General features: G+C 39.3%; 1 protein-coding gene across 2 annotated transcripts in view; it reads left to right on the top strand.

Moving 5' to 3' along the window:
- Positions 1-3,286: 3,286 nt before the first annotated feature.
- The window catches only part of SEMA4D (semaphorin 4D), a 200,477-nt gene continuing 184,012 nt past the window's right edge, over positions 3,287-19,751 (top strand). For both annotated transcript variants that reach the window (XM_060235490.1, XM_060235489.1), the window contains exon 1: positions 3,287-3,482. The gene's annotated coding sequence lies outside the window, so the exon portion shown is untranslated. The remainder of the gene's footprint in view (positions 3,483-19,751) is intronic.

Here is a 19,751-nt window from a genome sequence, read left to right as displayed (position 1 = left end):
ACTTCAGATCAGATTATGCTGTATGAAGACACTTTTTTTAGACTGCTCTGAACCTCTGCCTTATGGAGTTTCTAGAAAATGATCCTCTTCTTTCATCTGACTATGTTGTGAGTGTCTTGTACTTAGAGGCTGTTTGGGACATTTTGATCTAGCATGCAAATTTTCCTCCAAGAAGGGCAATCCAGGAGAAGCTAAAGGAGAGAATCTCTTCCTTTCTCTATGCCTTTTCTGCACCTCAAAATCAAAAGGTTCTCTTTGGACTTTTTCCTGTGTCCTGCTTGCTGTTTCATTTCCTGGACATTCAGCTACCCCAAATGTTGAGTGTCCTGCATGCCTGCAGGTGAAAACACTGCTTGGCAGGGTGGGGGGCATCCATGATTATCTCCAGGCCTGCAGTATCCAGTCTACTGAAGCATGGGTGAAAAGCATGGGGGGAAATGGTGCACCCACCATCTTGTGAGAAGGGCTTGTAAGGGCTGGAGTGGCCTGCACAAAATGAAAGGTTCCAGGGAAAATCCCGCCTTATTAGGTGGCCTGGCCAGCCAAGTCCTGTCTATTAGCTCCTTGCGAACCCTGGAGGAGATTTAGCTCACTACTGATGACCCTGGAAGGTCCCTTTGAGAACCCAGCAGCCTCTGAATCTGCACAGTAGGGATCTGAAGTTAAAGCTTGAAGACATTTGGCCTAGTCCAAAGGAGTCCGACACCACCAGTGTCATGGCATCTAAGAAAGGGTCCAAAGTCTTGGACCTTCTTGTTCGGCCAGAAGCCGCATCCACAATATTCACTGGTTGATCTGGAGAGGTTTCTGAACTGTTGGGTGTTTTGTTAGCCACAGAAGCACAGCTAGACTCTGTTGGGTTTCTATTGCAATTTCACTTCCTGTTGTCATGAGTTAATTAAATGAATATGCATGCTAATGCTTAGCCAGTGAGGTATAGCCAATGAGAATGTGTGCACGTATTTCCCACTCAGGCTATGTGTCAATATGTATAGTGACCACTGAAGCAAAGCCCTAATTGGCTAATCCATATATTTGGGAGGTGGTCTGGGTGAAACCATTTGGTCAGTTTTATTGCCCTTTGTGTAAAGCCCTCAAATCTCCATGCAGTTAGTTTGGACTCAAGAAGAGTCGAGATGTAGTCTAGAGACTAGATAGGATAATGAATCCTTCATTTGTTTTCTAGAAATCCCAGTAACCCTTTCCTCATAGTAAAAGTAAACTACTTTATTCTTAAGTTAAAACGTCTGCCTGGCTTGTTTATTGTGGTTCTCTCCACACAACTCTGCTAAAGTAAACCCCAACAGACTCGAGTGACCTGCTGGAGTGGCAGGGCTTATCCAAACTGGAAGGGCAGCCTCACTGTCCCTGGAGAGTCATACAAAATTTGCATAGCCCTGCCTGGAGTGAGAAGAGGTATAACCTAACCAGTTTGGATGACTTCCCCCACTGACAAATGTTATGGGTTTGTAATCCTCTGGAAGTTATCATTTTTGTTTAAGAAAAAATATGAGTTCCAGAAGTAAAAGGGTTAACTCTACTTCTGACATAGCAGCCTCTGAAAATATGTTTGTAGGAAATGTCATATCAATAGTGCTCATCATGTGAAGTTTCCAGTCATATGAAGATGGTGCAAACCCCAAGACCTTCATTTTTTTTTTCAAGTAGGCTTTCCCACATGACTTTACCCCTTAACAGAAATGATCAGTGAAATAATAACCCTACAGGATTCTGATTCTTGATGGATTCTGTATGGATAAACAAAACTTTGACAAAGCACTATTCTCTCCCACTAATACTGTGAGCAACAGTTAGCTTATTTTACAAGGATTCTGATGACTTTATGAGTGGCTGCTTCTGTTGAATAAGTTTCCTTAATATATTTTCGGTATTTTCTTCCTCCACTACCCTCAAAAAGAGGCTGAAGTTGGTTCTCAGTTTCTTATTTGTGACCAGTGTTCCCTCTAAGCTGAGTTAGTGTGAGCTAGCTCACAATTTTTTAGACTCTGGCTCACATGTTTTTGTCTTAGCTAAGGAAAAATGGCCCCAGGGCAAACTAATTTATGCAGTAGCTCACAAATTTAATGCTAGTAGCTCACAAAGTAGAATTTTTGCTCACAAAACTCCTAAGCTTAGAGGGAGCATTGTTTGTGACTCCATCAAAAACATTCAAGATAGTTTAAAAGAATTGCACCAATGTTTCCTCTAAGCTGAGTTAGCGTGATTTTTAGCCTCCAGCTCACACATTTTTGTCTTAGCTCAGGAAAATTGACCCCAGAGCACAATAATTTATGCAGTAGCTCACAACTTTAATACCAGTAGCTCACAAAGTAGAATTTTGCTCACAAGGCTCTGCAGTTTAGATGGAACATTGCACTGCACCACCACAATAAAGTTTGGACCACCACACATCATACACCCTCAGGATTAGGGAACTCTGGCCTCTAAGGGACATATGCTATTTCCTGGTCCAAAGTCCACTTTCCATACCTGCTGCTCCAAAGCGAGGTGTCCTCAGGACAATCTCACAGGCAGACACTAGGGCCAGGCTGCACCCCAAAATAATCTTTGGACCACCCCAAAGGACACAAAAAGCCACACTTGCTTATTGGGTTAGTTTTCTGACAATGTGAACAGGTTTGTTAGGGGAAACCTTTCAGGATGAGTGGCTTTCCTTAGAAACTCCACATTTGTCATGCGTGTAGATGCATTAATTTTTCTCTTTCAAAAACGGCACAGATGATTTAAAGGATTTTAAAGATATACCCATATGTGAAGTCTGTACATTCAGAATATATGTGTTTTAAAAAAGCTTTAAAGAACTGGGAACTCGTCCTCCACCTCAAAAACCAACCTATCTTGCAGACATTCCTGTGCAACAGATATTGGGTAATGTGGGTCCTGTTCCCAGAATTCTGTGTCCTGTTCCCAGAAAGACCAACCAGACAGGAGCAACATGTGGACGGGACCGCTACCCGATTTCTCTGTACAAGCAGGTTGGGCCCAATCTCTGTTAGGGGGAACAGAAGTGCGGGGAGGTTCTTGCTTTCCAGCGCCAGGGTTTTTCCCTCTCTCTCTCTATTGTGCCGCGGGGGGCTTTGGTGCAGCTCTCAACTGGAGGGGGGAGCAGCCTTTCCAGCTCCAGTGCGGTTTTCTCCGGCTTTTTGAATATCCCCGCCCCCAACTACAGCCCAGGGCATCTCTTCTCCCAAGAGCCTGCAGCCAGGCAATACAGCGGCTGGCCGTTGCAGCGAGAGCTTTTCCTCCACCGCCGCCGCCATAACTGTGGGGCAACCCAAACTTGTTACACCCTGGCACCAACTCCTCCTCCTGCGGTCGCCGCCGCCGCCGCTGCCACCGCCCCCATTTCTGTTCCCTTCAGCGGTTGCTGGGTTCGCAGGGAGGTCCACGGAACCTGCTCCCGGGAGAGAGGGGAGGACCCGAAAAGCGACCAGACACGGTGAAGGACGCAGGGCCAGCAGGTAAGCGAGCGGTCCCTCTGTCTGCCTGCCTGCTGCAGAGAAAGGAGGCGCCCTGCTGCTGCTGCCGCGGCGGATCTGGGCTCCAGCCTCTGGCTGCAGGTTGGGTTTGGCTTGTTTGCTGCTGGGGGAGGGGGCGGCTGCTGCTGGGGGAATGTGCAGAGGCTGGGGTTGGGGGGACTTGGAGGCAGAGGCGGCAGCTTGCTGGGAGAGGGCAGCGCGGCGCCGGAAAGCAGCACCCCTCTGAGAAACAGGGTGCTGAGCTGCCAGGCTAACCCTTCCGGAAAGACCTTGCAAAGGCGGAGGGGGGATCTGTGGCGTGCTGCCTAAGGCAACCAGCGGTCTCCTCTTCTCGGGGGCTCTGGTCGCCTGATAATCGAGGGCGGCTGCCTCTGCCCCTCCTCGCCCGTCGAGGGCTTTGCGGTTTATAGTGTTCTGCAAGTGTTCATTCTGTTTATAGTGTTCTGCTAGGTTTGTGGGCGGGGGGGGGGCACCAAAATGTGCCTTCAAATGATACAGAACGATTCCTCGGTGCCGCTGGCGGCTTAAGGACGTTTATCGCGGGGCTGTGATTTCTGGTGAGAACAAGGACCGCGGGGTATCCGGGTAGTGTTGCGGCCGCCTTGATTGCTGGGGAGGCTGCGTGCTGCATGTCTCCGTTGATTTCTCTCCACTCCTTCCCAATAAAGCAGTAGCAGCAGCCGCCACCGCCTCCCTCTGCCCTTCCCTCTGCAGTTTCCAGCAGTAAGGGTTCGTGAAGTGACCCAGCTAGAGACTCCAGGCTTTCTTCCTTTGCAACCGGTGTTAATATGCTCACCTGCCTCCATAAACCTACCATAATCTCCCCAGCCGCCCTATTTATAATCTGGCTAACGACATCTTTGTGTGGAGCCTTCAACGGCAGAGGTGGGTTCCTGTGCTGCTCTGTCAAGCTTTAAGGAATATTTGTGTTCTCCAACTTGTCACGTGGCTGTTCTTAGACGTTTAAAAGACCTTTTCTGCTTTCCCCGTGAGACTTTGTGTAAGGAAGAGGAGTCTGTCTGGGGAAGGGGGCTTTGTGATGACGGAGATCCTCTGAAGAAAAGTCGAACAAATGAATGGAGGAAAAAAAATCTTTCAAAAATCTCTGAAACTCTTCGCTTGGAAGAGATGCATAGTTTTCGTTTGTATGGGGGACTGGCATCCAATTTTTACATACATGAAAAATGCTATAATTGGTAAAGGAATACAAATAAAATTGTAATATTTTTTGTTGATGGGCATGAACTTGTGTGGTTGGTGAGTTCCCTCAGTGAGGCTATTGACTAACCCCCCTAGACAATATTCCGCAGAGAGTAGCCCAAAACAAATCAGAGTAGTTTGACAAGTTGCTATCTTTGGTCTCCAAATCCTGTTGACTCATCCTTCCTGATAGGGCTACTTTCAAATCTTGGAAGTCTTGACAGCTTTTTTGAGGTGTGTATGTGGTACATTGTGTTCAGCGGAGGCTGGCAGTATTTGGAATAGTATTAATAACCTCAGGAAGTTGGGATGAGTTCAGACCTGGAATGTCTCCTTGTGTCTATGTAGCTTCAGGTCACAAGCACAGAGAAATTGCCATCCCAAATAGAGATGGGGATGGAGAGTGGGAACTGGATTGCACCTGTTGTAACTGTTTGCCTGCCTTGAGCTGGGCTCTGGTTATTGCCAGTATAAACATGTAAAAGATACAGGAGCTGGCTGTTGTCCCTTTTTGATAAATATAAAACAGCAAAGAGTTCACAGGGGTTATTTTGATCATAAACTGAACTCTGACTTTAATCCATCTAAAACTTCATTCTGTGTATCTGTGGTTGTTTTAATACTGAGACCTTATTCTCATCCCACCCCTGCCATGTAAATTAACTTAAAAAGAAGTTATTTGAAGATGTTAATTGGCTGGAATGAAATAACATCATATCCCTTAACAGACCTCATTGCCTTTCAGCTGATTATAAATGGAAAGCATGACTGCTGTCTTGGCATTGTATGAGTAGGGTAATCTGAATCTGATGCTCTCATGTTGTGGTTGTGTGCATCTTCAATGAGCATGTTCAAAGCAGAGTAATGCTACACAATGTTTTATACCACAATAAAAAGAATGCACAGTAAAGGGTTTTTTCATGTGGTTAACACTGTAATGTAAGCACTTTTGTGCTATGGGATGGGTGGAAGATAAGAGAACCTTTCTTGAGGTTCCAGAAGACTCTCAAAATGTGTTGACTGTGCACTGAGACAGTTGGGTTGCTGGTCTGCCAGGTAGCCTTGGGATGGGCTGCTTGACGGTTCCTCAATTCTATAACTGTTCCTACTGTCATTACTACTACCTATTTGGATGGAACAGCCTCCCCTTAAAGGGTTCACTGTATGTTTACAGGTATACAGGGCAACCCTTCCTCATTGCAAGGTTCTATTTGTCTTGTAGTCTAGAAGTTATTCTGATTTAGTTCAAATTTATTTTCTTTACTGTGAAAGTTATGTTCAGACTAAATTTCCAGATAAAACTAATATTTTGAGCTGGTTATGGATTTCTGATTAGGTTTGACATAATTTCCAGGACGTCCAGCTCTGTAGTGAAACATTTCACTTTTAGAAGAGCATCTGCAATGGACTTTTCTGATGGTTAGAGTAATTAATCTAGCTCTTTGGATAACTATACATTTGTATTTTGCATGGCATGATGAGTTAGTTGTGGACCCCTGCCCATGTAATCCAAATAGACTCTGTTCAAGAAGTTGTAGATCACTATATGGAGAAGAAACCAAGAGTGCACTGTTGTTGTTTTCTAGTGGTACTTGTTTTGAGATCTTTTGTATTTTATACGTTTTAAGCATTTTCTGTTAGGTCAGCTACAAGATTTAATATATGAAGTGTAACTGCACTGGTGCTGAATTTCAGCAGAATACATGGAAATTTAAAAAAACAAAAACAAATACCCTTGTGCTCTTCTCTCATCTTACTGTTCTATGTTGTTGAAATTTTGTTCAGTTAATCTTTTCTATTTGTTTTCATGTTATCACTGCTCTCTAGTCTTTTCATTTCTGAATTCGAGACTCACTTTTCTCTTTTTGCATCACCTTTTCTTCAGCTGTTATTCTGTGTAATTTTAATGTTCATTTTGACTGTTCTCTGGCCCAACTAAGCGTGTGATATGTTTATTTAATCTGTTGTTATTAATGTTCCCATCCATTGGGCTGGCCATACTTTTGATCTCTTCTATGTGTTCTCCATTATCTTTTTTAGCTACCCTTTTTACTCCCTCTGATCACTTTCTTCATTTTCACCCTTTTTATTCTCAACTTTTCTTGTTTTCCATTCAGTTAATACTGATTCCTTCATACATTCTTGCCTTCTAGCCTTTATTATGTTTTGTCCTGATTTTTCTGCCACTCTTATTGTCATTAGTAGTCAAGTCTCTTTGCTCATCCTCTTCTGTGCTATCAAGAGCTTCTTCCTACTCTTCCTGGGTTAACTCTTTTTTTTTTCTTTTTGCTCCTGTCCTCATGCTGTGAAGAGTACACTATGATCTTGTTAATTTCATATTTATGTTTTGTTCTTTTATTGTTTTCATTTGGTCCTGTTTTCTTCAAATGAAATTAAGTTTGTTTTGTTATTATTCTATGTTTATTTCTCCCTACTTTTAATACACTTACTACCCATCTTTTTCTCCATGTTCAATTTTGTGGATAAAACTACTATTTGTGTTTCTTTGTTTGGTCCTCTAATTATTATACTGGGTGTGTGCTTTTTTTCTTTATGCATTTAGATTACCTTGTTTTCTCTTTCTTAAAACTATTTATATGCTTGATCATCTTCCAGTCTTCTTATATATAGTTCTTATTTGCATATTTTGTAAAAAAAGGTTTTGTTTTCAACATAGTCAAGGCATTTCTCACTCTGTTTTAATGTTTGCTCTTTGTGCGATATACATTGATGTTTCATATTCAGAAAAAAAACCTTCTCTTGGTCCTCTTTTCATAGTCTAATTATTATTATTTCTCTCAGTTATCTTTTACTTTGAAAATTTGGGGGCATATTATTGTGACTCATTGTCATAATTTTTTCTGCAAATCCACTACTAACTCCTTTTTAATATTCTTTTTTTCATTCTTGGGACTTCACTAAATCTATTCTTACATTTTCGCTGGTCTTTTCCTAAGTAATAAGGTAAATTCTTTTTCTTTTATTGATTTATTTTCAGCTTTTAATACTATTACAATTTTTATCTTTTTCCTATGCTCTGTAAATTTTGATGGAAACGTTTTCTTGGTTTCTCCTTATCTTCTATTTTCATTAATGGCCATTCTGCATTTTAAAAACCATTTCTGCTGGAGTTCTTTAAGGTTCTATCTTGGGTCCTTTCTCCTTGTTTCCCTTTTTTAATCCTGTAATTTGCTCTTTTATCATTCAATGTAACTTCTTCTCCTAAAACAGGTATGTCCAACAGGTAGATCGTGATCTACCAGTAGATCACGGAGGGGTCAGAGGTAGATCACCAGCCCCACTTGGTCTCATGGTTTGCTCATGGTGTTTGGGGTTTTTTGATGATTGTTTGGTGTGGTGGTATTTGATTATTGGTGCCAGTATGATGAATTCTTATTTTTATTTTTAGAACTGCATGTGTGGTTTGGCATCATCCAGAGGTCTTCAGTTCCTGTTGATCTTTAATACTTTGGGACACTGACAGTTTTGGACCAGATCAGCCAGTGTTAACTTAGCACCCCAGCCACCCCAGTATAATGAAGATGAGTGTTCCTAAAGAGCAAAACCTACCTCTTTTTGATGATGAATGGGAAATGGACTACTTCATCATGGTGAAAGACAAGTGTTGTTGCCTACTTTGTAATGCCACTGTATCCTTGCCCAAAAAGGGTAATCTGGAGCGTCATTATAAGGCTCTGCATAGCAATAAGTTTGATGCTGATTTTCCACCCAAAAGTGAAATTTGTAAACTGAAACTCAAAAAACTTAAATCTAAATTGGCTGCACAGCAACAGTCGATGGCGAAGCCAAGGTCACATTCGGTCAATGCAACCATGGCATCCTTCAAGGTCAGCAAACTGATCACAAAGAAATACAAACCTTTTAATGAAGGAGAATTTGTGAAAGATAGTTTTCTTGAAGCAGCAGACAATCTTTTTGAAGGATTTAAGAATAAGAAAGAGATCAAGATGTACAATTGTCAAGAAACACTGTCGTGCGGCGAATAGAAAAGATGTGTGCAGACACAACTGAACAATTGTTGGAGGATGTTTCAGTTTGTGTTGCTTTCTCACTCCAACTGAATGAATCTACAGACATAAGAGACATAGCCCAGTTATTAGTCTTTATCCGGATGGTTTTTGAAGACTTCAGTGTTAACGAAGAACTACTTGGAATGATTTCTTTAAAAGGGAGAACTACCGGTCAGGAAATATTCAACTCTGTCCATTCTTTTGTGAAAAAATGTAATCTTCCATTGCATAAACTTGTTTCCATCACTACTGATGGAGTAAGAGCAATGACAGGTGAGGTTAATGGTTTCATAGGCCTCTGTAGACAGATTTCCTTTCTTACCACTGCATAATTCACCAGCAAGTTTTGGCAAGCACGAGACTCAATACAAAGACTATCATGGATGTCACTTTCAAAATTGTAAATTCAGTTTGTGGAAGATCACTTCAAAGACGGCTTTTCAATTTTACTCTTGATGAAGGGGCAGCGAAAATCATTTTGCACACAGATGTAAGGTGGCTAAGTAGGTACAAATTTCTGCAAAGGTTTCATGATTTACTGAATGAAATAAGGTTTTTGAAGGAGAGGGGAGATGACAAAGCAGAGTTGGAAGATGAGGAGTGGTTATGTGATCTGGCATTTCTCACTGACTTTACAGGTGAACTAAGTGATATGAACATTGAACTAAAAGGTAAAAACAAATGCATTGGCAAGATGATGAGTACAGTTTCATTCTACAAGAGCAAATTTGAGCTAATGATGACTGACCTCGCAAACATGAATTTCTACATACTGCAATGCTTTAATCATAGAATCTTAGATGGTGCTGTTGTTAAGAAAGAGAAGGACTCTGCTATTGATGGAATCTCTGCTTGAGTTCAAGTGATCAGTTTTTTTACTATTTTGTTTTATAGTCACTGAGTTTGAGATCCATGTAGAGCTTGGTAGCAAAGAAAGGCTAGAACACAAAGCTGATCTTCTGAATGAAAAGTTCAGAAACATTTCTGATTGTCATAAATATAGTAGCTTTCAACTATTTAAAAAATACAATATGTACTCTCCCAATATGAAATAATGAATCTTTTTTCTTGAGTAAGAAATACAGCATGGTCCCTCTGTACATTGAAAGAGACCATTCTTGTGCTGTGTAGTCACAGATCACGTCTCACTCCCTGATAACATTTTCAACAAAACAAAAGGTGTTGCAATCTTGAGGCCTTTAAAAAAAATTGTTGCGCCAGAACATTCTATTCCATTCCTTAGTCAGAGTTTTCTGTTCTTTCCAGCAGTATGTTTTGACTGTACAAATCAGTCATAGTATACTCCTCAGTATCAAATAACATTAGACTCATGGCTAATAAAGACAGCATTAAAGTAGAACAAAGTGTGAGTCAAGTGGCACCCTTAAGACCAATAAAGATTAACTCTGGGTATAAGCTTTCATGTGCATGCATACTTCTCAAACTTTGTTCTGTTGCTTCAAACCACCTGAATCTAACATTAAAGTAATTTGACTGAAATGAAGATAGGTAGTTGCTGCAAGAGACAAATCTAAAGGAGCTTGAAATCTGTTCAGCAACTTAACCTCTGGACTACATCTGTGTCATTGCATGGGTTCAGTTTATAGTGTTGCATATCTTTTGTTAATGAAACCATCTCTCTTTATTTGCTGTGAAATAGGAACTAATTGCCCAACCCCAATTTATTATTACAGTCCAAAACCAGGAAGCAAAATACAATAGGGTAAGTGGACCAGTTCAATGAAGATCTATAACAACTTCTAGAATTAGCACCATAAGAAAGATGTCCTCGTCATCATAGGGAACTGGAATACCAAAGTAGGAAGTCAAAAGGTAACCAGAACAACTGACAAGTTTGGCCTTGGAGAACAAAATGAAGGCAGGCAAAGGCTAATAGAGTTTTGTCAAGAGAACAAATTGATCACAGCGAATACCCTCTAACTCTACACATGGGCATCACCTGGTGAGCAACACAGAAATCAGATTGATTGTATACTCTGTAGTCAAAGATGGAGAAGCTCCTTACAGTCACCAAAAACATGACCTGGAGCTGACTGTGGCTCAGATCATGAGCTACTCATTGCAAAATTCAGGCTTAAACTGAAGAAAAGCGGGGAAGCCATTAGATCACATCCCTTATGAATATACAGTGGAGGTGAAGAATAGGCTTAAGGAACTAGAGTTGATAGACAGAGTGCCTGAAGAACTATGGATGGAGGTTCGTGACATTGTACAGAAGGCAGCAATCAGCACCATCCCAAAGAAAAAGAAATGCAAGAAAGCAAAGTGGCTGTCTGATGAGGCTTTACAGATAGCTGAGGAAACAAGGAAAGCGAAAGGCAAAGGTGAAAAGGAAAGATTCCAGAGAACAGCAAGGAGAGATAAGGAGGCCTTCCTGAAGGAACAATGCAAAGCAATAGAGGAAAATAACAGAATGGGAAGGACAAGAGATCTCTTCAAGAAAATTGGAGAAATCAAGGGAACGTTTCATGCACAAGAATATACAGAAGAATTATACAAGAAGGATCTCAATGTCCTTGACAACCATGACAGTGAAATCGCTGACCCTCAGCCAGACATCCTGGAGTGTGAAGTCAAATGGGCCTTAGATAGCATTACTAACAACAAAGCGAGCGGAGATGACGGTATCCCAGTTAAGTTATTCAAAGTCCTAAAAGATGATGCTGTTAAAGTGATGCACACATTATGTTAACAAATTTGGAAAACGCAACAGTGGCCACAGGAGTGGAAAAGATCAGTTTATATTTCAATCCCAAAGAAGGGTAATGCCAACATTCGCTGGATTATGAAGAAAGCACAGGAGTATCAGAAAAACGTCTATTTCTGTTTCATTAACTATGCTAAAGCGTTTGATTGTGTGGATCACAACAAACTGTGGCAAATCCTTAAAGAGATGGGAGTACCAGACCACCTCACATGTCTCCTGAGAAACCTCCATAAGGGTCAAGAAGCAACGGTCAGAACGGGATATGGAACAACTGACTGGTTTAGAATAGAAAAAGGAGTTTGACAAGGATGTATATTGTCACCCTGCTTATTTAATTTATATGCAGAGTACATCAAGCGGAATGATGGCCTGGATGAAGCAGAAGCCAGAATTAAGATTGCCGGGAAAAACATCAACAACCTCAGATATGCAGATGATACCACTCTAATGGCAGAAAGTGAGGAGGTCCTAAAGAACTCTTGTTGAGGGTGAAAGAGGAGAGCACAAAAGTAGGCTTGAAACTCAACATCAAAAAAACTAAGATCATGGCATCCGGCCCCATCACACTTTGACAAATAGAAGGGGAAGACATGGAAGTAGTGACAGACTTCACATTTCTGGGATCTGCGAATGGTGACTTTAGCCATGAAATTAAAAGACGTCTGCTCCATGGGAGGACAGCTATGGCGATCCCGGACAGTATAATAAAAAGTAGAGACATCAGCCTGCCAACAAAAGTCCGTATAGTCAAAGTGATGGTATTCCCAGTAGCAATGTATGGCTGTGAGAGCTGGACCATAAGGAAGGCTGAGCGCAGAAGAATAGATGCTTTTGAGATGTGCTGGAGAAGAATCTTGAGAGTCCCTTGGTCTGCAAGAAGATCAAATCAGTCAGTCCTAAGGGAAATCAACCCAGACTGTTCCCTGGAAGGTTAGATGCTGAAGCTGAAGCTCAAATACTTTGGCCACCAGATGAGAAGGGAGCACTCACTGGAGAAGATCCTGATGCTGGAAAAGGCAAAAGAAGAAGGGGATGGCAAAAGATAAGATGGTTGGACAGCATTACTGATGTAACAAACACAAATTTGAGAATACTTTGGTGGATGGTGGAAGATAGGAGGGCCTGGCGTGACTTTGTCTATGGGGTCCCAAAGAGCAAGTGAACAACGAGAAAGATAAAACACATAAATGCATAAAATTCCAGAATCATAAAACAAAATTCAGTGTTAAAAAATGCAGAGACTTAGTTCTCATAGATAACAGAATTAGGGAGCTTCCTCTCTATATTAGTGATCTTCTACACTTTAATGCCAACCATCCATATTTAGCAACCTTATATGTTATGTCCTGGCTCTTATCAGAAAGCATTTTGGAGAGAAGTAGGGCTCTGTGTCTCCCCATATAGGCTGAAAGTATGGGCATTATGTAAACTTCACATATCTGATTAGAACTATTTGCCTTTCAAACTGCCACTAACTTGTGGATTATTGGCTGGGAATGTGTGCTCATGTATCAACAGTTGACATATACTGGTGGCCTCAACCACACTGAACTCTGGGATTGGAGTGTGGCTAGTGGGGTAACTGTGTAGATGCTGTTGATCTTGCAATTTTCGTAAAACTGATGCAGAAATTTAGCTTGGGAAAGAGAAGGTAAATAGATTTTTAAAAAAAATGAATAATCCCATTCCATATTTTGCTTTGGGTACTGAATAATCTTAAAATATTCTACTTTTTGAAACTAAGATTAATTTTAAAAAATTTCACTGTATTTCACATTTGTATAGTGCTATCCCTGGAAGGAGTTTAGGTGGGCTTCAGTGATTCTTCCCTTCCTCACAGCAGCCTTGTGAGCCAGTGGGCCATGGACATCTAGTGAGGTTCGTAGCTGAATAGGGATTTGAACGTGGTTCATTCTCTTGGTTCACTTTTCGTTCTTCATTCTTTGTCCTCTCAGTGTCTCAGTTTTTCTTCATTCTCTCTCTTAAAACAGCAACAATCCTTTTTTTAAAAAAAACCTTAAGATAGTTAAAGTGTGATGTTGCTGCCTTTGTTTGAGACATTGAGTTGTTGGTTCTTACCCATCAGTTGAACCAATGTGCCAAATTCATCAGTGAGCATACCGAGAACATGCAGTGTAAAAGTGCCCTGAGGCAAACAGAGGAGAGGAGAGAAGGCAGCTCTGTTCTTCTGAACTGACCTTTCCTATGTCCAGTAAGGAATTTCAGGCTTCACTGAGGCTTAAAAAAAAAACGTGGGTGTGTTGGGAGGCACTGGTTCTGAAGACCTTAGTAAGATTTCAAAAACATAACTCTAGTCTCACATCTAAATGTATTTATTAAGTAAGTTCCGTTGAACTTGGTGGACCTTAGTTCTGAGTAAATGTGTAAGCTTTAGTTTTATATTCAGACAATGACATTAGGTCATTCTGTATGGACTATTCAGAAATAATTACAAAAGTTTGGCGGACACTGTGTTTTAAAAAGGCACTTATTGGTTTTCGTTCTCATTTTACACCATCTGAGTTAACTGAAGTTGTCAGAATACTTAATTTATGGATAACTTGTGTGTATGCATGTCTGTAATTCATGTTCTGTGTTGGATAAAGTGCAGTTTTGCTTCTGTTTTGTGCTTAACTCTTGCACAATAATGGGTTTGATACCCTCTTGTAACAACAGGACAATCAGTAGTACAGCTTTGACTTTTGCTTCTCTGGCCCTTAGGTAGTGACAAGTTGCTAGTCCACTGGTATGGGTTTGGAAGGGCTTCCTGCTCAAGTGATTGAGGCATGCCAGTTTGTTTATTTGAGTCCTTCACATAAGATACACAAGTGAAAGCTGCATGTTGAGAAGTTTATTGGATTATTCTAATTCCTGCTGAATGTGTAGCAGGAAAATAACGGAGCCCCACACATTGCTGGTATGAAACGATTTTACTCTGGCACCAAAGCAGAACTTAGCCGGCATAAGCCCCAAAATGACTAAGTTATTTTCATACAAGCCATGTTTATTCAACCCCAAAACAAGCAGCCAAGCCTCCAGCCTTATCTACTCAACATGCCCCACCTCCTTGCTTTCCTTCCAGTATTTTTTCCATTCCTTGTCCCTCTGCGTTATCAGTTTTAACAAGAAGCTTCTCAGAGGGGCCTCTTTTATCTACTTTTTACAACCTTGAATTCACACCCATTTGGACTGTGTGGCCTCTAACAGTTACTTTAAAGATTGCATCAGACATTCTCTTCTGAAGGCAAAAAAACATATTTTTATTTATTATTATAGGGGTATTCATTAATTATTAAGGGGTCCGTCTTCAAACGTCTGGGAATGTTTTTTTTAGTTCTTGGTGTGTGTGCTATTAGAATCAAAATGCACATGAGAGGGGACTTCCTGTTTGGCTGGGAAGACAGGCTGCAGCTCCCTAGTAAGGGAGATTTTATTTTCACTGTTCAGGGTATGAAAGACCTCTCGGGGGGGGGGGGGTCTATGCCCATTAATCTTAGTCAAAGATTAATCCAAGACGACGTTAAATCTCTTTAGCTGTTGATTTCGATCTAGGGGGAGGCAGGGAGCTGCCTTCTTCAGATCTTGAGATCCAGCGACAGAGGGACCGCCTTCCATTCGTCTACAGTGGAATTAACGTCATTAATTTGACTTAAGCCTGTCGGAATCCAAACACTTAAAGACTGACTGACTTTAATTGCAAGATAACAAAGCTAAATTAAAGCCGGAGTGCCGAAAGAACATCTATTGAAGGTATTTGGATTTATTTTCATTTCTACTCCAAAAGTCCTTGAACTTTATTTAAACGTTGTGTGGACTATAAACAGACGGAGCTGAAGCGAAATTGAATAAAGATAATTACCTTGTCAAGTTTGAACTTTGAAACTTTGAAAGTAAAAAGGCTTTAGCAGAATCTGAAAATAAAAGAGGGAGTTGTTTTGACGGACTGTGGTCTGCGGTTGGGGACGTGTGAGGAAGAATGCTTCTTGTTGTGTATACTACAAACTGCTGGAATTTACACAGACTGAACTGAACTGAACTAAGGCATAACTGAAAAGGAAATTCAGCCTGTGAAAATTGGATGTTATTAACTCAATAGCCTCAAAGAAACTAAAGAAAAGGAAAAATTGTTTTGAATACCTGTTGCTGTGGATTTGGCTGTGGACTTGGCTGATGACGAAGACTAATTCCATACTTTCCCACAAATCTTAAAGGCTGCGATACTAGACACGAGATCAGAGCAATCTGCACCAGGAAGTAAAAGGGACTGGCCAATTATACAAAGTCTGTAAGGATTACAAAAGCTGTGACATTTGACATTTGAACTAGGAAGGAATTAAAACCAAGATCAAGAAAGACCTCTCTATGAACTGAATTTAACCATAGAGAAATAACGATTGCCATTTTAAAAGGGAGAAAAACTGCCAAATTTGTTAAAAATCAATATCTCTGCCTAGGAAGATAGGAGGAAAACGAAATTAGTCTTATTTGAAAAAGCTTGTTTTAAGCTATTGGACTAGGTGTTGAATATTAATTGGAAAACTTTTTTAAGGTTTGGTGAATTTTTATATGTCAGAGGGGAGAGTAACCCGGGCAAGGGCTCACTCATTTGACAAGATGCAATCCCAATTTGACTCTCTGGAATCGAAAATGTTAAAAGCTATGGATAAAATGCAAATGGCAATGAAAAAAGAATTTAAAAAAGAAGTTGGAGATCTTAGAAAAGATATAGAGGGTTTCAAAGATGAGGTTAAAAATAGAGTTAAAGAGGTAGAAGGAAAAGTGGACACACATGCCTCTATCTTGTTAAAACTTCAAGAGAAGGTTACAATATATGACTGCAAGTTGATGGAAACACAAGTTCGTCTGAGAGGCATACCTGAGAAGGAAGAGGCAGATTTAATGGGATATATGGTGAACATTATCATTGAATATTTAGAGGAAGACCCTGACAAATTTAGGAGTATGCTGGATGGGGCCTACAGAGTTAACTCAGCATATGCAAAGGATAAAGACCTGCCAAGAGACATTGTTATAAGACTAAGATCAAAAGATCTGGCAGGAAAAATTTTGAGCAAAGGTTTCCAAAAAACTTGGACCATAGAAGGGAGCAAAATTAAAATAATGAAAGAGCTACCAAGACAAGTGATCAGCGATAGGAAGAAATACAAGAAGTTAACCGACCAGCTGCGTGCAGAGGGCACAAGATATAGATGGATAATACCTGAAGGTCTTGGATTTGAACAACATGGAAAAAGGATCACAATAAGGAGTGAACAAGAGATGCATAGCTTTTTTGAAGAGAACAAAAAAACAACATTATAATGGAGTACAAGCTACTATCTTGGAATATAAATGGACTAAATTCACCACAGAAAAGAAGAACAATATTTCATTGGATTAAAAAACAAAAATGCAACATAATTTGTTTACAGGAAGTTCATATACAATGTAAAGACAGTGAATTTTTGTGGAATAGAAATTTGGGATTGGAATTTTTTTCATTAGCAGAACAAAAGAAAAGAGCGGTAGTTTTTTATATCAAAGAACAACTTGAGCCAAAACTAATATTTAAAGATAAAGAAGGAAGATATATTGCTGTAGAAGTGACAATTGAGGCGAAAAAAAACGTTATTATTAGGATTATATGTGCCCAATGGAGCGAAAGATAATTTTTTTAAAGATATAAATCAGCAATTGGATGAAAAGACATATGATCAGATTTTGATGATGGGCGATTTTAATGGGACAATACAAAATAATATTGACAGATCAAGCCAAAAGAAGAATGACAAAGAAGGAAAACTACCAAATTCTTTTTTTGAATTGATTAAACAGGAGAATTTAGAAGATATCTGGAGAAAATTCAACCCTGAATAAGAGACTATACATTCTTTTCAGCGAGACATAAACTCTTTCTCTAGAATAGACATGTTATGGGGTTCTAAAAGTTTGGGCCTCATAACAAAAAAGATTGAGATTCTACCAAAGGTTTGGGCGGACCATAATCCAATATGTTGGTCTACAAAATTGCAAAAGAAAACAAGAAGATGGAGAATTAATGAGGACTTGCTACAGGACAAAGACATTGTGACATTTTTAGAAAAGGAGACTGCAGCATTTTTCCAAGTAAATGAAACTGACGATATGGAATTTCAAACAGTGTGGGACACTTACAAAGCAGTAATGAGAGGACTATTAATCACACTGAACAATAAAGATAAGAGAGACAAAGAAGAAAGGTTGTCAGCATTACAAAATGAAATAAATAAAAAAGAAAGGGATTTGAAAAAAAGGCCAGGAAAAAAGAAATTAATAAAATAAATTACGATATTACAATCCCAAGTCAAACATTTGTTGAACAAAGAATTAGAATGGAATTTAAAAAGTTTGAAACAGAAATAGTTTGAAAGTGCGAATAAACCAGGAAAATATTTGGCCTGGCAATTGAAGAAAAAGAAAGAAAATAAAACCATAAATAAAATTATGGTAAATGGGAAAGCAATAGTAGATCAAGAAGGAATCAAAAGAGAATTTTTAAAATATTATGCAAATTTTTTAAAGGTGTGAACATTAGGAAAGAAAAAGTGGAAGAGTATCTACGGAATATTCAAGTGGCACCTTTGACTGAGTATATGAAAAAGACTTTAAATGACCCAATAGACAAGATCGAAATAGAAGCAGCAATGAAAGCAATGAAAGAAGGTAAAGCCCCGGGGCCAGATGGATTTACATCAAAATTTTCCAAAACTCTTAAGGATGAGATAACACCCAAACTGATGAAATTGTTAAATACGATAAGAGAAGAAGGAAAAATTCCAAATACTTGGAGGGAATCTGTAATTTCTTTGATTCCTAAAGAAGACAAAGATACCACAAATGTAAAGAATTATAGACCAATTTCATTGTTGAATAATGATTATAAGATTTATACAAGAATCTTAGCAGAACGATTGAAGCAATATCTGATCAACTTTATAAATAAAGACCAAGCCGGATTTCTTCCTAAAAGACAAATAAGAGACAATGTAAGAGCTGTTATTAATGTGGAATACTATGAGAAACATCCAGAAAAGGAAGCGGCCTTATTCTTTGAAGATGCAGAAAAAGCCTTTGATAATTTGAATTGGGACTTTATGTTTGCAGTAATGGAAAAAATAAACTTAGGGGAACAATTTATAAAAATGACGAGAGCAATATATATGGATCAACAAGCAAAATTGTGCATAAATGCGGATCTTACTAAAGAATTAAAAGTAAGTAAAGGAACAAGACAAGGATGTCCGTTATCACCATTGTTGTTTATAATGACCCTTGGAATTTTGCTACAGCAAATACAAAAGGATAAAGAAATAGAAGGACTAAAAATCAAAAGATTCTCATATAAATATAAAGCTTTTGCAGATGACATTGTGTTCATATTAGAGAATCCGATTCAAGTGTTACCATTGCTGTTAGACAAGATAAAAGAATATGGAGAGTTAGCAGGACTATATATAAATAAAGAGAAATCGAAATTTTTATGTAAAAACATGCAACCAAATAAAATAAAAGAATTGCAAAAGAAGACGGGCTGCGAGGTTACTACTAAAGTCAAATATCTTGGAATTGAGATAACAATGAAGAATATTGATTTATTCAAAAATAATTATGAAAAACTGTGGTGTAAGATGGACATTTGATGAAATGGAATAGACTTAACTTGTCCTTACTGGGTAGGATAGCTGCAATTAAGATGAATATTTTGCCAAGAATAATGTATTTGTTCCAAACGATCCCGATTGTAAAAAATGCCAAACAATTTAACAAATGGCAAAGGAAGATTTCTGATTTTGTATGGGCCGGAAAGAGACCAAGGATTAAGATGAAGATTTTAATAGATGCAAAAGAGAGAGGTGGTTTTCAACTCCCGGATTTAAGGTTGTATCATGATGCGGTTTGTTTGACATGGATCAAAGATTGGATAATGCTGTTAGATAAAAAAACCTTTATGGTTAGAAGCGCATGGGAATAAATTCGGCTAGCACGCGTATATGTGTTATGGGAAGAATAAAATGAACGTTTTTTTCTCTCACCATTATATCAGAAACAGTTTATTAAATACCTGGATAAAATACAAGAAATATGGAGACGAGAGAAAACCGCTGTGGATAGTGCCAGCAGAAGTAATAAAAATAACAGCTGAATCCGATGAAGAAAGAGAGATGTCATATAATCAACTGCTCAAGATTCAAGGAGACAAAATTGAATTAAAATCCTCAGAAGAGCTAAATAATAAGTACGATTGGTTTCAAA

This window comes from Heteronotia binoei, chromosome 4 (assembly GCF_032191835.1).
Source record: "Heteronotia binoei isolate CCM8104 ecotype False Entrance Well chromosome 4, APGP_CSIRO_Hbin_v1, whole genome shotgun sequence".
Classification (NCBI taxonomy): Eukaryota; Metazoa; Chordata; class Lepidosauria; order Squamata; family Gekkonidae; genus Heteronotia; species Heteronotia binoei.
The sequence above is the reverse complement of the archived record's forward strand: the minus strand, read 5'-3'. Positions and strand labels throughout refer to the sequence as shown.